The sequence below is a fragment of the Oncorhynchus mykiss genome, chromosome 1 (assembly GCF_057628025.1).
Source record: "Oncorhynchus mykiss isolate SJ-2025 chromosome 1, ASM5762802v1, whole genome shotgun sequence".
Classification (NCBI taxonomy): Eukaryota; Metazoa; Chordata; class Actinopteri; order Salmoniformes; family Salmonidae; genus Oncorhynchus; species Oncorhynchus mykiss.
In genome coordinates, this window is record NC_143022.1 from 16,053,554 (window position 1) to 16,070,339 (window position 16,786).

At 48.3% G+C, this 16,786-nt stretch overlaps 1 protein-coding gene across 1 annotated transcript in view; it reads right to left on the reverse strand.

The window, feature by feature from the left end:
• LOC110486932 (ephrin-A2) overlaps positions 1-16,786 on the reverse strand; it is a 220,154-nt gene that overhangs the window by 24,243 nt on the left and 179,125 nt on the right. The gene's annotated exons all lie outside the window — the stretch shown is intronic.

Here is a 16,786-nt window from a genome sequence, read left to right on the forward strand (position 1 = left end):
CTCTGTCTGGCTCAATCATACTACATGTGGATTTTCCTAATAGTTTTGTGGAAGTAATAAGTCGTTTGGGGGCATCGGGGGGCACGTGCTACGCCACTGCTTATAACTATAGGTTAAGTATAACTGTAAGAAATCTAAGATGTGTCAAATAAATGATATCCAGCTCAGGGCTCAGCTCTGCATTTGGTTTGTTACCTTACTAGTTAGGTGGCTAGATGTCAAGATCAACATCCCTGTTTGCCTACTTTTATAATTTGTAAAATAACTCATTTTGGGGAAAAGTTGTAGTTTTTAGCGCCCCCTTGTGTGCACAGTCAGTAACTTCGTATTAGAGGTCGACCGATTATGATTTTTCAACGCCGATACCGATTATTGGAGGACCAAAAAAGCCGATACCGATTAAACGGCTGATTTTTATTGATTTATTTGTAATGATGACAATTACAATACTGAATGAACACTTATTTTAACTTAATATAATACATTAAAAAAATCTATTTAGCCTCAAGTAAATAAAGAAACATGTTCAATTAAGTTTAAATAATGCAAAAAAAAGTGTTGGAGAAGAAAGTAAAAGTGCAATATGTGCCATGTAAGAAAGCTAACGTTTCAGTTCCTTGCTCAGAACATGAGAACATATGAAAGCTGGTGGTTCTTTTTAACATGAGTCTTCAATATTCCCAGGTAAGAAGTTTAAGGTTGTAGTTATTATAGGAATTATAAGACTATTTCCCTCTATACAATTTGTATTTCATTAACCTTTGACTATTAGATGTTCTTATAGGCACTTTAGTATTGCCAGTGTAACAGTGCAACGTCCCTCTCCTCGCTCCTCCCTGGGCTCGAACCAGCAACACAACGACAACAGCCACCATCGAAGCAGCGTTACCCATGCAGAGCAAGGGAAACAACCACTCCAAGGCTCAGAGCGAGTGACGTTTGAAATGCTATTAGCGCGTGCTAACTAGCTAGCCATTTCACTTCGGTTACACCAGCCTCATCTCGGGAGTTGATAGGCTTGAAGTCATAAACAGCGCAATGCTTGACGCACAACAAAGAGCTGCTGGCAAAACGCACGAAAGTGCTGTTTGAATGAATGTTTACGCGCCTGCTTCTGCCTACCACCGCTCAGTCAGATACTTAGATACTTGTATGCTTGTATGCTCAGTCAGATTATATGCAACGCAGCACATGCTAGATAATATCTAGTAATATCATCAGCCACCATGTGTAGTTAACTAGTGATTATGATTGATTATTTTTTATAAGACAAGTTTAATGCTAGCTAGCAACTTCCCTTGGCTTACTGCATTCGCGTAACAGGCCTTGTGGAGTGCGACGAGAGAGAGGCAGGTCGTTATTGCGTTGGACTAGTTAACTGTAAGGTTGCAAGATTGGATCCCTCGAGCTGACAAGGTGAAAATCTGTCATTCTGCCCCTGAACAAGGCAGTTAACCCACGGTTCCTAGGCGTCATTGAAAATAAGAATGTGTTCTTAACTGAATTGCCTAGTTAATAAATAAAGGTATATAAAAAAATATATATATTTTTTTAAATCGGCGCTTAAAAACACAGATTTCCAATTGTTATGAAAACTTGACATCGGCCCTAATTAATCGTCCATTTCGATTAATCGGTCGACCTCTACTTCGTATACACCCCGGTAGAAAAACGGTATAAACATCTGTATACGGCCCAACCATATACAACCGTGGTTTACACATCAGAACTGTTTTCATACATGTGAAATCTGGTATTGGTGTGTGTACTGTATTTGTACTGTGTACTATGTTTCGTAATTAACCACATAAACTCTGAAGCCAATATGTGAAAAGTTTTGACACACTGACCCCAAATTCACAGACTGACCCATGAATAAGTCACCCCCAAAGAGTCCCCATTGGACGGTGTTTCCTTATCAGTCGTGCCATGAGGCCCATAATCCTTCAAAAGGCTTTGATGGGGAGAAGTGACGACGCCATTTTGAGTCTTGTAGTGATAAACCCGTGCACAAACACCAGCCATGTTGGTGAAAGTATCGCCAGATCAGTTGCAGCTCGTGGGCTCAGAGCGTGGAAAAGTGAGGGGGCAAAGGGGACCACCAGGGGGGTAAGATGTGGGTACGGGATATGGAGGGGGGAGAATGGAGTTGCAGGCAGGCCTGGCATCAGATGACAGCTAATCTGAGGGGGTTGGATATTAGTGTTAGAGGGGCCTATCCAGCTGCTGTGTGAGGATCTTCTCCAGTCCCCCCCCCTCCCCCTCCCTGCCAGCTGCTGTGTGAGGATCTTCTCCAGTCCCCCGCCTACTACCCCCCTCCCTCTGCTACATTCCCCCCCAACCCACGTTCAGGATTCAAATAGTGCTTGCAAACTCCCTCCTTTCCCTCTCTGTTGTTTCTCATGGTTCCTCGCTGCTTTACCATCCATTAATGGCCAGTGGAAGCAGAATGCCAGTCAATAAGGGCCAGCGGAGGCAGATTGCCAGTCATTAATGGCCAGTGGGGGCAGATTGCCAGTTATTAATCAAATCAAATCAAATTAATGGCCAGTGGAGGCAGATTGCCAGTCATTAATGGCCAGTGGAGGCAGATTGCCAGTCATTAATGGCCAGTGGAGGCAGATAGCCAGTTATTAATGGCCAGCAGAGGCAGATTGTCATCATTAATGGCTAGTGGTGGCAGATTGCCAGTCATTAATGGCCAATGGAGGCAGATTGCCACTCATTAATGGCTAGTGGAGGCAGATTGCCAGTCATTAATGGCCAGTGGAGGCAGATTGCCAGTCATTAATGGCCAGTGGGGGCAGATTGCCAGTTATTAATCAAATCAAATCAAATCAAATTAATGGCCAGTGGAGGCAGATTGCCAGTCATTAATGGCCAGTGGGGGCAGATTGCCAGTTATTAATCAAATCAAATCAAATTATTGGCCAGTGGAGGCAGATTGCCAAGCATTAATGGCCAGTGGAGGCAGATTGCCAGTCATTAATGGCCAGTGGAGGCAGATTGCCAGTCATTAATGGCCAGTGGGGGCAGATTGCCAGTTATTAATGGCCAGTGGAGGCAGATTGCCAGTCATTAATGGCTTTTGGAGGCAGATTGAGGAAGGGTTTGATGGAGCTCGGTGACACTTTGTAGGAAATGACCTCGTTAAGCAGTCAGGTGGGAGGAGAGGAACAATATCAGATCGGAATATCAATAAAACAGCAGCCAGGGGTGTATTGTGTTGTGTTGTGTTGTGTTGTGTTGTGTTGTGTTGTGTTGTGTTGTGTTGTGTTGTGTTGTGTTGTGTGTGTGTGTGTGTGTGTGTGTGTGCGTATGTGTGTGTGTGTGTGTGTGTGTGTGTGCGTGCGTGCGTGTGTGTGTGTGTGTGCGTATGTGTGAGGGAGAACTAATGCATGCAAGTAATCTGTGGTCTTGCAATCAATCCCTCGCGCCAGCCTCAGCATTCCCCTCACCCACTGTCACCTCCATGTGGTGATTGGTGGTTCTGTTGAAGCCGTCCCCCGTACCTTCCCCCTTTCAGACATTTACAGCAAATCAAACATCATCCTGGCTCCAGTTTACTCCTGTCAGGTGGGAAATGGGTTCCACCCTGATGGCTCAATAGTGTCTTGTGACAGCAGATACCTTCTCAGGACACAAACGCTGTATACAAGCTCAGACATCGCTAACGGTGCCATAGAGGATGTTGGTTTCGGCCATGATTACTACAAGTTTAGATAGCCGGAAAGACTCATTTACCAATCTGACATTTTTTAACTGACATGGGCTAATTGAGTGACTGTCAGTGAGTGACACATAACAAAAGGAAAACTGAGTTCTGAAATTGCACCTGGTGTATTCTACTATTCTACTATCTATCAACAGTAAGTTTTTTTAAATTGAAAAACATTACAGAGGTGCGGACTCGGTGATCTCATATGTACTGTAGTTACGGCCCTGTGTGTACTAGCTAGCTAATGTGTACTCGGTAGCTGCATAAGTAACAGTGGTTAACATAATGCCCTGGATCATAGCTAGTGAGCCGACTGGTACGTACGTAGCACACTGACACCCTGGATCATAGCTAGTGAGCCGACTGGTATGTACGTAGCACACTGACACCCTGGATCATAGCTAGTGAGCCGACTGGTATGTACGTAGCACACTGACACCCTGGAACAAAGCTACTGACTCATGCGATATACCTGACTAACAAATTTCTACAGGTTGTACGCACACATACCATCTGAGATGCACACATACCATCTGAGATGCACACATACCATCTGAGATGCACACATACCATCTGAGATGCACACATACCATCTGAGATGCACACATACCATCTGAGATGCACACATACCATCTGAGATGCACACATACCATCTGAGATGCACACATACCATTTGAGATGCACACATACCATCTGAGATGCACACATACCATCTGAGATGCACACATACCATCTGAGATGCACACATACCATCTGAGATGCACACATACCATTTGAGATGCACACATACCATCTGAGATGCACACATACCATCTGAGATGCACACATACCATCTGAGATGCACACATACCATCTGAGATGCACACATACCATCTGAGATGCACACATACCATTTGAGATGCACACATACCATCTGAGATGCACACATACCATCTGAGATGCACACATACCATCTGAGATGCACACATACCATCTGAGATGCACACATACCATCTGAGATGCACACATACCATTTGAGATGCACACATACCATCTGAGATGCACACATACCATCTGAGATGCACACATACCATCTGAGCTGCACACATACCATCTGAAACACAAGCGCATGGAAAGCTGGATGCTTCGTGATGGTTTGCTATGGCAGCCTATAAACACGCACTAGCGCCTGGCCCAGCCTCTTCAAGACGTGGATGTAGATTAAGGCAGCCCCCCACACCTCTCTGATTCAGAGTTAACTGGGTTAAATGTGGAAGACACATTTGAGTTGAAGACATTCAGTTGTACAACTGACTAGGTATCCCCCTTTCCCTTTCTGTTTCCCCTCCACACACCAAACATGTTGTCACAACATTCTCACTGCACTCAATACAACGTGGACAAGCAAGCCCCATGCATGGCGGCCATTTTGTAAACCACCCGTCCCATTCCTCTGAGACCAGAAACACATGGTGGTGATTGATCAATTTAGCTTTCAAACTACAAAAAAATCTGGGGTGAGTTCCTGGACTTTGAAAGCTCCCAGAGAGTTTCAGTCTTCACAGTCGGTCTGACCACCAACAAACCCCCGCGGGAGCTTAATTAATCAGGCCCAATGTTTATAAGTGCATTATAAAGTGTTTATACCTGGGTGATTTAGGAGGGCTGAACTTTAAATGCCGGCCTGGGTTTCTTTTTTTTTGAAGACCACTTTTTCTCTGATCTAATGTCTTGTCAAGCTCGGCTAGGCCCTGGCAGTGTGCTTTAACTCGGCCCCTCTTTATGACTTCATGGGATACATGTTTGTTCGTAAGGCTGTCTGCTTTTGAAGCCATGCATGCAGGAAGAAGCCGTCTGCAAAGAGAAGACGTCAAAACCAAACAAGCACATCTGATGGGACAGCATGGGTAATTTAAAACGCTATTCTGACTTCTTAAGTCTTCAGGGGGTGAAAAGGAGCTAGGATATGCTCTCTTCTGTACTATCAGGAGTTCTACAACGTCTCCTAAAGCTTAAAGGGATAGTTCAATAAAATGGACATGAAAAAAACTACCACTGTAAATTGAAGCTCTATACTTTCAATGTCTAACAACGATTATGTTGTTTAAAGGGGATTTACAAAACAGACATTAAAAATGGCAATAGTGAATTTCAAAATGTCTCAGAAGATACAGTAAACTACTGCTTTTAAAGTAAGAATATGTTAGGACAACATTGTGACCAATACCTTAAAGCTTGCAGCACCATCACCCATGGAAGAGAGCATGTGACCAACCATATCAGAACTTCCTGGCCACCTGGACTAATGAGATGACGTGAGTGGAGAGAGAAAGAGACAGGATACAATAGAAAACAGACCTTTCCCCTCCTAGCATTCCTATCCTTTTCTCTCTCTCTCTCCCTCCCTGCGGACCAGTTCACCCCACCACCAGGCATGTGCTCTCCATGCCACCTGCTCCACCCTTCCGACAGAGAACTCCAGCTGCTTGTCTGCAGAACACACTTTACAAGACAAACCACCGGCCAGGCCGAATAAATCACAGGATGGTGGTGGTGGTGGTGGTGTGTGTGTGTGTCTGTGTGTGTGTGTGTGGATGGAGGCCACAAGGGGTAGAACATTTCTCTTTAGTTTGTGTCTTCAGTACCCCAGATTACTCGCCATACAGCCCTTTCATGCATCTTTAATGCCTGCACCAATCTGTGTATAGACTCTGGAAGCCTGACGTATGGTATTGTTCATTTGTTTGTGGCATTTGTCCTGGAATTCCAGGATCAACAGCAAAAAGCCGAACCAGGTTGGTTTACATTGTGAAGATTTTGGCAGAAGTTGGTATGTGTTTTCTGGTGGTTGCCAGGATCGGTATCCTAGACGTGAAAATGACGTTACTTAGTGTTTTTTTACCTCCGCCGTTTTCACACACAGCCAAAGCAAACAGGGGAATTTACTCTGCAATTAACCGATGACCTGGGCAAGTTGACTTAATACAAACAAATGGACTTAATAGCTTGACACAACCCTTTTAAACACTTCAAACCCATTTTTCATCACCACGTCATCTGATTACATTGGAGCCCCGGTCTAGGCCTTCCTGCCCACAGCAATGTCCAATCTAGGATCCAGCCAGGGCTGTAACATTTGTCACCAGTATTCTCACTTGTTTTCTGGTGCAAGCCCAATATAAGCACGGTAGCATTAGCGATTTGGCTGGAGAGTTTCCGTGGACAAGTCATGTAACTGACGTCTCTCTGTGTTTATAATTGAATGAGTTGGAGGGTTGTGATGGTGGTTGGTGAGAGGGAGAGAGACAGGACAGGAGCGGGTGCTAGGCTAGGGGGGGAGAATGGCCCTTTGTGTTCTCACTGAGGCCTGTCTGGAAGCCATTTCCACGTGTTAGTCCTCTGGCCCGGCCTGCATCTGGAGCCCACCACTCACCATGTGGAACGTGTTTATTGTTCTTTGTGTCAAGCAGAAACACAGACAGGCCTTCCTCTCTCCCTCCCTGCCTACTCTCCCTCTATCCCTCCCTGCCTGCTCTCCCTCTATCCCTCCCACCCTGCTCTCCCTCTATCCCTCCCTCCCTACTCTCCCTCCCTGCCTACTCTCCCTCAATCCCTCCCACCCTGCTCTCCCTCTATCCCTCCCTCCCTACTCTCCCTCCCTGCCTGCTCTCCCTCTATCCCTCCCACCCTGCTCTCCCTCTATCCCTCCCTCCCTACTCTCCCTCCCTGCCTACTCTCCCTCTATCCCTCCCTCCCTACTCTCCCTCCCACCCTGCTCTCCCTCTCTCCCTCTCTCTCTCCCTTCCCTCCCTGCCTACTCTCCCTCTATCCCTCCCTCCCTACTCTCCGTCCCTGCCTACTCTCCCTCTATCCCTCCCACCCTGCTCTCCCTCTCTCCCTACTCTCCCTCCCTGCCTGCTCTCCCTCTATCCCTCCCACCCTGCTCTCCCTCTATCCCTCCCTCCCTACTCTCCCTGCCTACTCTCCCTCTATCCCTCCCACCCTGCTCTCTCTCTATCCCTCTCTCCCTCCCTACTCTCCTTCTATCCCTCTCTCCCTCCCTACTCTACCTCCCTCCCTCCCTACTCTCCCTCGATCCCTACTCTCCCGTTATCCCTCTATCCCTCTATCCCTTATCCCTCTATCCCTACTCTCCCTACTCTCCCTCCCTACTCTCCCTCGATCCCTACTCTCCCGTTATCCCTCCCTCTATCCCTCTCTCTCTATTCTCCCGCTATCCCCCTCTCCCTACTCTCCGTCTCTCCCTCTATTTCTGCTGTTATTCCAACTAGGCATGGAGCAATTGTCCTATCGAGGCGTTTACACAAACTTAACCTCCAGTTGATGTTCAGCCAATGGCAAGGAAAACTGCTTTGGCAAAACAAAAACAAACAAACGAGGAAGTTGAGGAAGGTTTGGAACGAGGTGAGGATGTATGGGGGAGGATGCATGGGGAGGATGTATGGGGGAGGATGCATGGGAGAGGATGTATGGGGAGGATGCATGGGGAGGATGTATGGGGAGGATGCATGGGGGAGGATGCATGGGGAGGATGTATGGGGAGGATGTATGGGGAGGATGCATGGGGGAGGATGCATGGAGGAGGATGTATGGGGAGGATGCATGGGGGAGGATGCATGGGGAGGATGTATGGGGAGGATGTATGGGGGAGGATGCATGGGGAGGATGCATGGGGAGGATGTATGGGGAGGATGTATGGGGAGGATGCATGGGGAGGATGTACGGGGAGGATGCATGGGGGAGGATGTATGGGGAGGATGTATGGGGAGGATGTATGGGGGAGGATGCATGGGGGAGGATGTATGGGGAGGATGTATGGGGAGGATGTATGGGGGAGGATGCATGGAGGAGGATGCATGGGGAGGATGTATGGGGAGGATGTACGGTGAGGATGCATGGGGGAGGATGTATGGGGAGGATGTATGGGGAGGATGTATGGGGAGGATGTATGGGGGAGGATGCATGGGGAGGATGTACGGGGAGGATGTATGGGGAGGATGTAAGGGGGAGGATGCATGGAGGAGGATGTACGGGGAGGATGTATGGGGGAGGATGCATGGAGGAGGATACATGGGGAGGATGTATGGGGAGGATGTTAGGGGAGGATGTATGGAGGAGGATGTATGGGGAGGATGTATGGGGAGGATGTATGGGGGAGGATGCATGGAGGAGGATGTATGGGGAGGATGCATGGGGAGGATGTATGGGGAGGATGTATGGGGGAGGATGCATGGGGAGGATGTATGGGGAGGATGTATGGGGAGGATGTATGGGGAGGATGCATGGGGAGGATGTATGGGGAGGAAGTATGGGGAGGATGTATGGGGACGATGCATGGAGGAGGATGCATGGAGGAGGATGTATGGGGAGGATGCATGGAGGAGGATGTATGGGGAGGATGTATGGGGAGGATGCATGGGGAGGATGTATGGGGAGGATGTATGGGGAGGATGTATGGGGAGGATGTACGGGGAGGATGTATGGGGAGGATGTATGGGAGAGGATGCATGGGGAGGATGTATGGGGAGGATGTATGGGAGAGGATGCATGGGGAGGATGTATGGAGGAGGATGTATGGGGAGGATGTACGGGGAGGATGTATGGGGAGGATGTATGGAGGAGGATGTATGGGGAGGATGTACGGGGAGGATGTACGGGGAGGATGCATGGAGGAGGATGTATGGGGAGGATGTACGGGGAGGATGTATGGGGAGGATGCATGGGGAGGATGTATGGGGAGGATGTATGGGGAGGATGCATGGGGAGGATGTATGGGGAGGATGCATGGAGGAGGATGTATGGGGAGGATGTACGGGGAGGATGTATGGGGAGGATGCATGGGGAGGATGTATGGGGAGGATGTATGGGGAGGATGCATGGGGAGGATGTATGGGGAGGATGTATGGGGAGGATGTATGGGGGAGGATGTATGGGGAGGATGTATGGGGAGGATGCATGGGGAGGATGTATGGGGAGGATGCATGGAGGAGGATGTATGGGGAGGATGTATGGGGAGGATGTATGGGGAGGATGTATGGGGGAGGATGCATGGAGGAGGATGTATGGGGAGGATGCATGGGGAGGATGTATGGGGAGGATGTATGGGGAGGATGTATGGGGAGGATGTATGGAGGAGGATGCATGGGGGAGGATGCATGGGGAGGATGCATGGGGAGGATGTATGGGGAGGATGTATGGAGGAGGATGCATGGGGGAGGATGCATGGAGGAGGATGCATGAAGGAGGATGCATGGGGGAGGATGCATGGGGAGGATGTATGGGGAGGATGTATGGGGAGGATGTATGGGAGAGGATGCATGGGGAGGATGTATGGGGAGGATGTACGGGGAGGATGTATGGGGAGGATGTATGGGGAGGATGTATGGGAGAGGATGCATGGGGAAGATGTATGGGGAGGATGTACGGGGAGGATGCATGGGGAGGATGTACGGGGAGGATGTATGGGGAGGATGTATGGGAGAGGATGCATGGGGAGGATGTATGGGGAGGATGTACGGGGAGGATGCATGGGGAGGATGTACGGGGAGGATGCATGTGGAGGATATATGTGGGAGGATGTATGGGGAGGATGTATGTGGGACATGTGTGGGAGCTGAAAGAGATTGCCGTCTCTTTTTATACTTGTGGAATGTGTTTTTTGAGTGAGGCACAAACACAGACAGCCCACCCTCCCTCCTTATTCTCCCTCTATCCATCTAACCCCCTTTCCCTACTCTCCTTACTTTCCCTCTATCCCTCCCTCCCTACTCTCCCTCTATCCCTCCAACCCTACTCTCCCTACTCTACCTCTATCCCTACTCTCCCCCTTTCCCTACTCTCCCTACTTTCCCTCTATCCCTCCCTCCCTACTCTCCCTCTATCCCTCCCTCTATCCCTCCTTCCATACTCTCCCTCTATCCCTCCCTCAATACTCTCCCTCTATCCCTCCCTCCCTACTCCCCCTCTATCACTCCCTTCCCACCCTACTCTCTCTCTATCCCTCCCTCTCTACTCTCCCTCTATCCCTTTCTACTCTCCCTCTATCCCTCACACCCTACTCTCCCTACTCCCCCTCTATCACTCTCTCCCTCTCCATTCTCCCTCCCTCCCTACTCCCCCTCTATCACTCTCTCCCCCTCTCCCTCTATCTCTCTCTCCATACTTTAGACTTGTAGACTCTCTCTACATCACTCTCTCTCTACATCTCTCTCTCTACATCTCTCACTCTACATATCTCTCTCTACATCACTCTCTCTCTACATCTCTCTCGACATCTCTCTCTCTACCTATATCTCTCTCTCTCTATCCACATATATCTCTCTCTACATCTCTCTCACTCTCTACATCTCTCTCCCTCTCTACATATCTCTCTCACTCACATCTCTCTCTCTACACATCTCTCTCTCTCTCTACATATCTCTCTCTCTACATTATCTCTTGCTCTCTACATCTCTCTCTACATATATATATCTCTCTCTACATATCTCTCTCTCTACATCCTGTCTCTCTCACCTCTCACTCTACATATCTTTCTCTCTCTCTCTACATCTAACCCTCTCTACATATCTCACTCTTTCTCTTTCTACATCTTTCTCTCTCTTTCTCTACATCTCTCACTCTCTACAATTCAATTCAATTTAACGGCTTTATGTCTCGCTCTCTCTGTTAGATTGTAGCTGGACAAGCAGGGAGATGTACGAGTGTGTACAGAATGTGTATGTGTGTGCATCAAGTGTGTGTGTGTATATATGCAACTGTGTGCGCTTGTGTGTGTAGCAGCTCTGTGTGTGTGTGGCTGTGTGTGTTCGTGTGTGTGTGTGTGGCTTTGTGTGTGTGTGTGTGTGTTATAATTATCTGCACTGTGCTGTACCTTCAGCATGGCTTGAATTAACCATGAGACAGTGTTTGTGTCCTCCCTCTCTTAACATGGTGTCCTTGTTTACCCACGATCCTCTGCTGCGTAAGGCCTGGGAGAGGAGGGAGTGCCATCTCAGCTCCTCTCTTTCTCCCTGCCTTGTATGCTAATTGCATTTCCATGTCTCTGTCTGTTCTGAAAGAGCGCCAACTCACAACGTGACACCTCGTTTCCGCAGAGAACCGCCGTAGAGCAGAAATACTGTATACGTGTGAATAACAGCAACAATATGGGCGCTGCGGATGTTGTGACTGCAATTAACATGTAGACAATTGAGAGGGCCACTAAATGACTGTCTAGGGCTGGTTATACCTGAGGTAATATGTATGAACAAAGAGCTATAGCAACACTAACATACAATCATCAATAAGGCACATGAAGCATGTTCAGCAAATACTTTTAACAAGATTCAGCCACATCAAATCAGTAAAGGTGAGGCAGAGGAGATGAGGGGAGGAAGCTACAGTGGAACACTAAAGCTTACCACAAAATTACACCAATCACGGGCATCACATGGCGGCTGTCCTAACACGCTGTGACAGTTCACGACAACAAAGCTAACTCGAACGACACACAAAACTGAAAAACATTCAAATGTTTTCATGTGGGTTCCTCAAACCACTGTTACGAAAGATCCTATAAACTGTTATGTCTTTCTTCAAACTGCATTAGGAGCCTAAACTTCAAGAGAAATCACCTCATTTTCTTGATCACAAAAGTAAAACAAAAACATTACCACCGGGGGAGTTCTTTTAGTACTCGTCTACTCATCCTCTCTCCAACCGTTCCTTCCTCTCTCCCCTGTGATAATTGTGAAAGCAATGATTCTTAGCTACTAAATGAGACGGAGAAGACACTCCTTCTGTGTACCTGCTGGCATCTGCTGAGAGAAAACCTGGCTCCGGTTTTATTATTTCACACTCCTTCAGACAAGGGAGGAATAATTACACTTCATCTTCTCCCCAAACCTCCCCCATGCCCCCCTCCCCCATACCCCCCCCCCCCTCCCCCCTCCTACTCGCAACAGCACACAGCAACAGCAGAGGCAGCAGTAACAACACTGAACACAACAAAAACTAGAGCACATCTGTGACAGTTTGTGCAATCGAAACCCCCGAGTGGTCTGCACAACAGTGAGGGAGAGGAAGAGAGGTGGATAGGGGATGAGGGAGGGGGAGGAGAGGAGAGGAAGGGAGGTGAATAGGGGTTGAGGGAGGAGGAGGAGAGGAGAGGAAGGGAGGTGGATGGGGGATGATGGCGGGGGAGGAGAGGAGAGGAAGAGAGGTGGGTAGGGGATGAGGGAGCTAACACACACCTTGAAAGAGAGGCAGCTGACACACATACGCACACAGACACACACACAGACACACACACACACACACACATACACACACACACACACACACACACACACACACACACACACACACACACACTGCATCATCTTTCACCTGCCAGTGCATCACCTCAGGCCAAACACAGGTGATTTAGGGCTAAGTAGCATTTAAATGGCAAATGCCTTTCAAGACCGCGGGGAACTGCTCTTCTTTAGCCCAGAGTTCCATCAATACCCCTCCGCTTGGGAATAATGGGAAGAGAAAGTGAGCACTCTTTCCAAACGCCGGACGCATCCCTCGCAGATGGGGCACAGATCAAAGTGAATGGGTATTGGCAGAGGCATGATAAATTACACTCCCTGCTTGCTCTGTCCACCCGTTCTTCTGTTGTGGCCTGTAAGGGAAACTAACTCACACCATCGCTGCAGTGGTCATTGAGTTTACCTCTGCTTAGCAGACACAACAGTTCAAGGGGTTTTAATGTATTGGAACTGACCCTGTATATAGTATGCTTACTTATTGTGTTCTTCATATGTCTTCTTATTTCTTGTGTGTTTTTTTCTAGGATTACATTGTTATTGATTATTGCATTGTTGGGTTTTGAGTTTGCAAGAAAGGTATTGTACTTGTTTATGTGACATTAAAACTTGAAACTTAATGGGTTCATGTTTATAACAGGATGTAATGATTTGACTGTATGTGTATCAAACAGATTGTAATGGGGGAAGTGTTGGTTTTCAGAACACCGATTGTAATGGAGGAAGTGTTGGTTTTCAGAACACCGATTGTAATGGGGGAAGTGTTGTTTTTCAGAACACAGATTGTAATGGGGGAAGTGTTGGTTTTCAGAACACCGATTGTAATGGAGGAAGTGTTGGTTTTCAGAACACCGATTGTAATGGGGGAAGTGTTGGTTTTCAGAACACCGATTGTAATGGGGGAAGTGTTGGTTTTTAGAACACCGATTGTAATGGGGGAAGTGTTGGTTTTCAGAACACCAATTGTAATGGGTAAAGTGAACTTGTACGTGTCAGCAGCAGGGACAGAATTTCCTTAAGCTGCAAAGGAAATATTAACCTATGAAATTAATTCAAAGTATAGCAAATCCTGCGCCAAAGCATGACTCTTTACACTTTCAGTGATTGAATATACAGAAGAAACTTATCCACAGATCCAGTCTGGTACTTCCCATCTGGAATATATGAGAACTTCTAAAGGTCTCAGTGAAAAGCATCTTCAGAGCTGTATTACAGTAATATACCTTATGTTTGCTTCGCCAAGTCTGACATTTACTGGCATGCCTAAGCACAGAATTTACTACCTGCATATATACAATATGGCTACAGAGCCTGCTGGGTTTTGCTGCCATGTTTGCTCCTTCCGTTGTGGTTACACGATTTATGGATCCCAAGGAATCTGTTATCTATTTAAGATGACAACAGGGATAAAGTAGCAGGACCTTTTATGGATATTCCTGAGTTGGTGAGTTTAGGGACTGGGCTTTCTATAACCTTTGCCATTAGAAGTTATTGAGCTCAACTATAACTGTACTGACCGATCAGAGGTGTAGAGTTGATGACCGCAATGTTGTCTGATCTACTAATCATGTTGACTCATGTTGATCAGCTATTTACGTTTATGATGACTATAAACCTTGACAAAAATGTCTATCATTCCGGGCCTCCCGGGTGGCCACGACATGGAGGACCATGGGGCGGCGCACAATTGGCCCAGCGTCGTCCGGGTTAGGGAGGGTTTGGCCGCCAGGAAAATGAAGTATCACAGCTGTTGGTGTGAGTCCCAGGGAAGGTCTCCGCTAAGTCCCAGGGAAGATCTCCGCTAAGTCCCAGGGAAGGTCTCCGCTGAGTCCCAGGGAAGGTCTCCGCTGAGTCCCAGGGAAGATCTCCGCTAAGTCCCAGGGAAGGTATCCGCTGAGTCCCAGGGAAGGTCTCCGCTGAGTCCCAGGGAAGGTCTCCGCTGAGTCCCAGGGAAGGTCTCCGCTGAGTCCCAGGGAAGGTCTCCGCTGAGTCCCAGGGAAGGTCTCCGCTGAGTCCCAGGGAAGGTCTCCGCTGAGTCCCAGGGAAGGCCTCCGCTGAGTCCCAGGGAAGGTCTCCACTGAGTCCCAGGGAAGGCCTCCGCTGAGTCCCAGGGAAGGCCTCCGCTGAGTCCCAGGGAAGGTCTCCGCTGAGTCCCAGGGAAGGTCTCCGCTGAGTCCCAGGGAAGGCCTCCGCTGAGTCCCAGGGAAGGTCTCCACTGAGTCCCAGGGAAGGCCTCCGCTGAGTCCCACGGAAGGCCTCCGCTGAGTCCCAGGGAAGGTCTCCGCTGAGTCCCAGGGAAGGTCTCCGCTGAGTCCCAGGGAAGGCCTCCGCTGAGTCCCAGGGAAGGTCTCCGCTGAGTCCCAGGGAAGGTCTCCGCTGAGTCCCAGGGAAGGCCTCCTTCATGAGTGTCATGAGGCGCAGGTGCGCTTGACGATGGTGACAGGTGTGCGGGATAATCAGCAGCCTGATGACCTAGAGGCCAGAGAGGGAGTATACGTGACAGCAAATGGATCCTGATTAAAAGAGAACACCAATCTGTCTGTAGGCTACCCAGTTATCAACTTCCAAATAGGCATATTGTTGCACTGTTTTACAAAGTAAAACAAGAGAGAGCTAAGCTTTAGGCATGAGCGCATCGGCCATCGCTGGTGAGTGAGCTGAGCATCATTGGGTGAATCAGTGAAACTGGAAAGCTCTTTTAGGACGATCATTTCCTCCTGATATTGTACAATATGTGTCTCCACACGCCTAGGTAACAGGCTATTGGTGGACTGGAGGTCATTGTTATTGGTCTCAGATTGTCAGTTTGTCAGTGTCACAGCAGCCTGTCATTTCCATCATTTGAGAGGTATTAAAAAATGATCTGCTAAAGTCTCCAGTCATCTAAAATTAATTGTTTTTATAAAGGACACATTCTTCCCAACACCCAGGCTACAACAATGTTTCCCCAGGTGTGCAACTTCTGCAAGTGCCTCTACACTACTGATCTACACATTGTTCCCCAACACCCAGGCTACAACAATGTTTCCCCAGGTGTGCAACTTCTGCAAGTGCCTCTACACTACTGATCTACGCCAGTACACAAAACCATGGTAATACATGCAATTCTTTATTACAGAGGTACCTCTGAGACCCCTGGGCCACCCCCTCCCGGGCTCACTTTTTGTTCCGGCACCTCCCAATTTACAAATTAAGCACTGGGGACAACAAGCTGACTAACGCATCGTGGGGTGGAGGGAGACAACATGGTGACTAACACATCATGGGTTGGAGGGAGACAACATGGTGACTAACACATTGTGGGGTGGAGGGAGACAACATGGTGACTAACACATCGTGGGATGGAGGGAGACAACATGGTGACTAACACATCATGGGGTGGAGGGAGACAACATGGTGACTAACACATCGTGGGGTGGAGGGAGACAACATGGTGACTAACACATCGTGGGGTGGAGGGGGACAACATGGTGACTAATGCATTGTAGTGTGGAGGGGGACAACATGGTGACTAATGCATTGTGGGGTGGAGGGAGACAACATGGTGACTAATGCATTGTGGGGTGGAGGGGGACAACATGGTGACTAATGCATCGTGGGGTGGAGCAGGACAACATGGTGACTAATGCATCGTGGGTGACTAACGCGTTGTGGGGTGGAACACACCTGGCTGAGGAGAAAACACCAAAACAAACTCATAAGGATAAAACTAGAGATGGAGGCTCACAATTAACATGTACACAGATACACACACACCTACACGCAGACATCGGCAAGT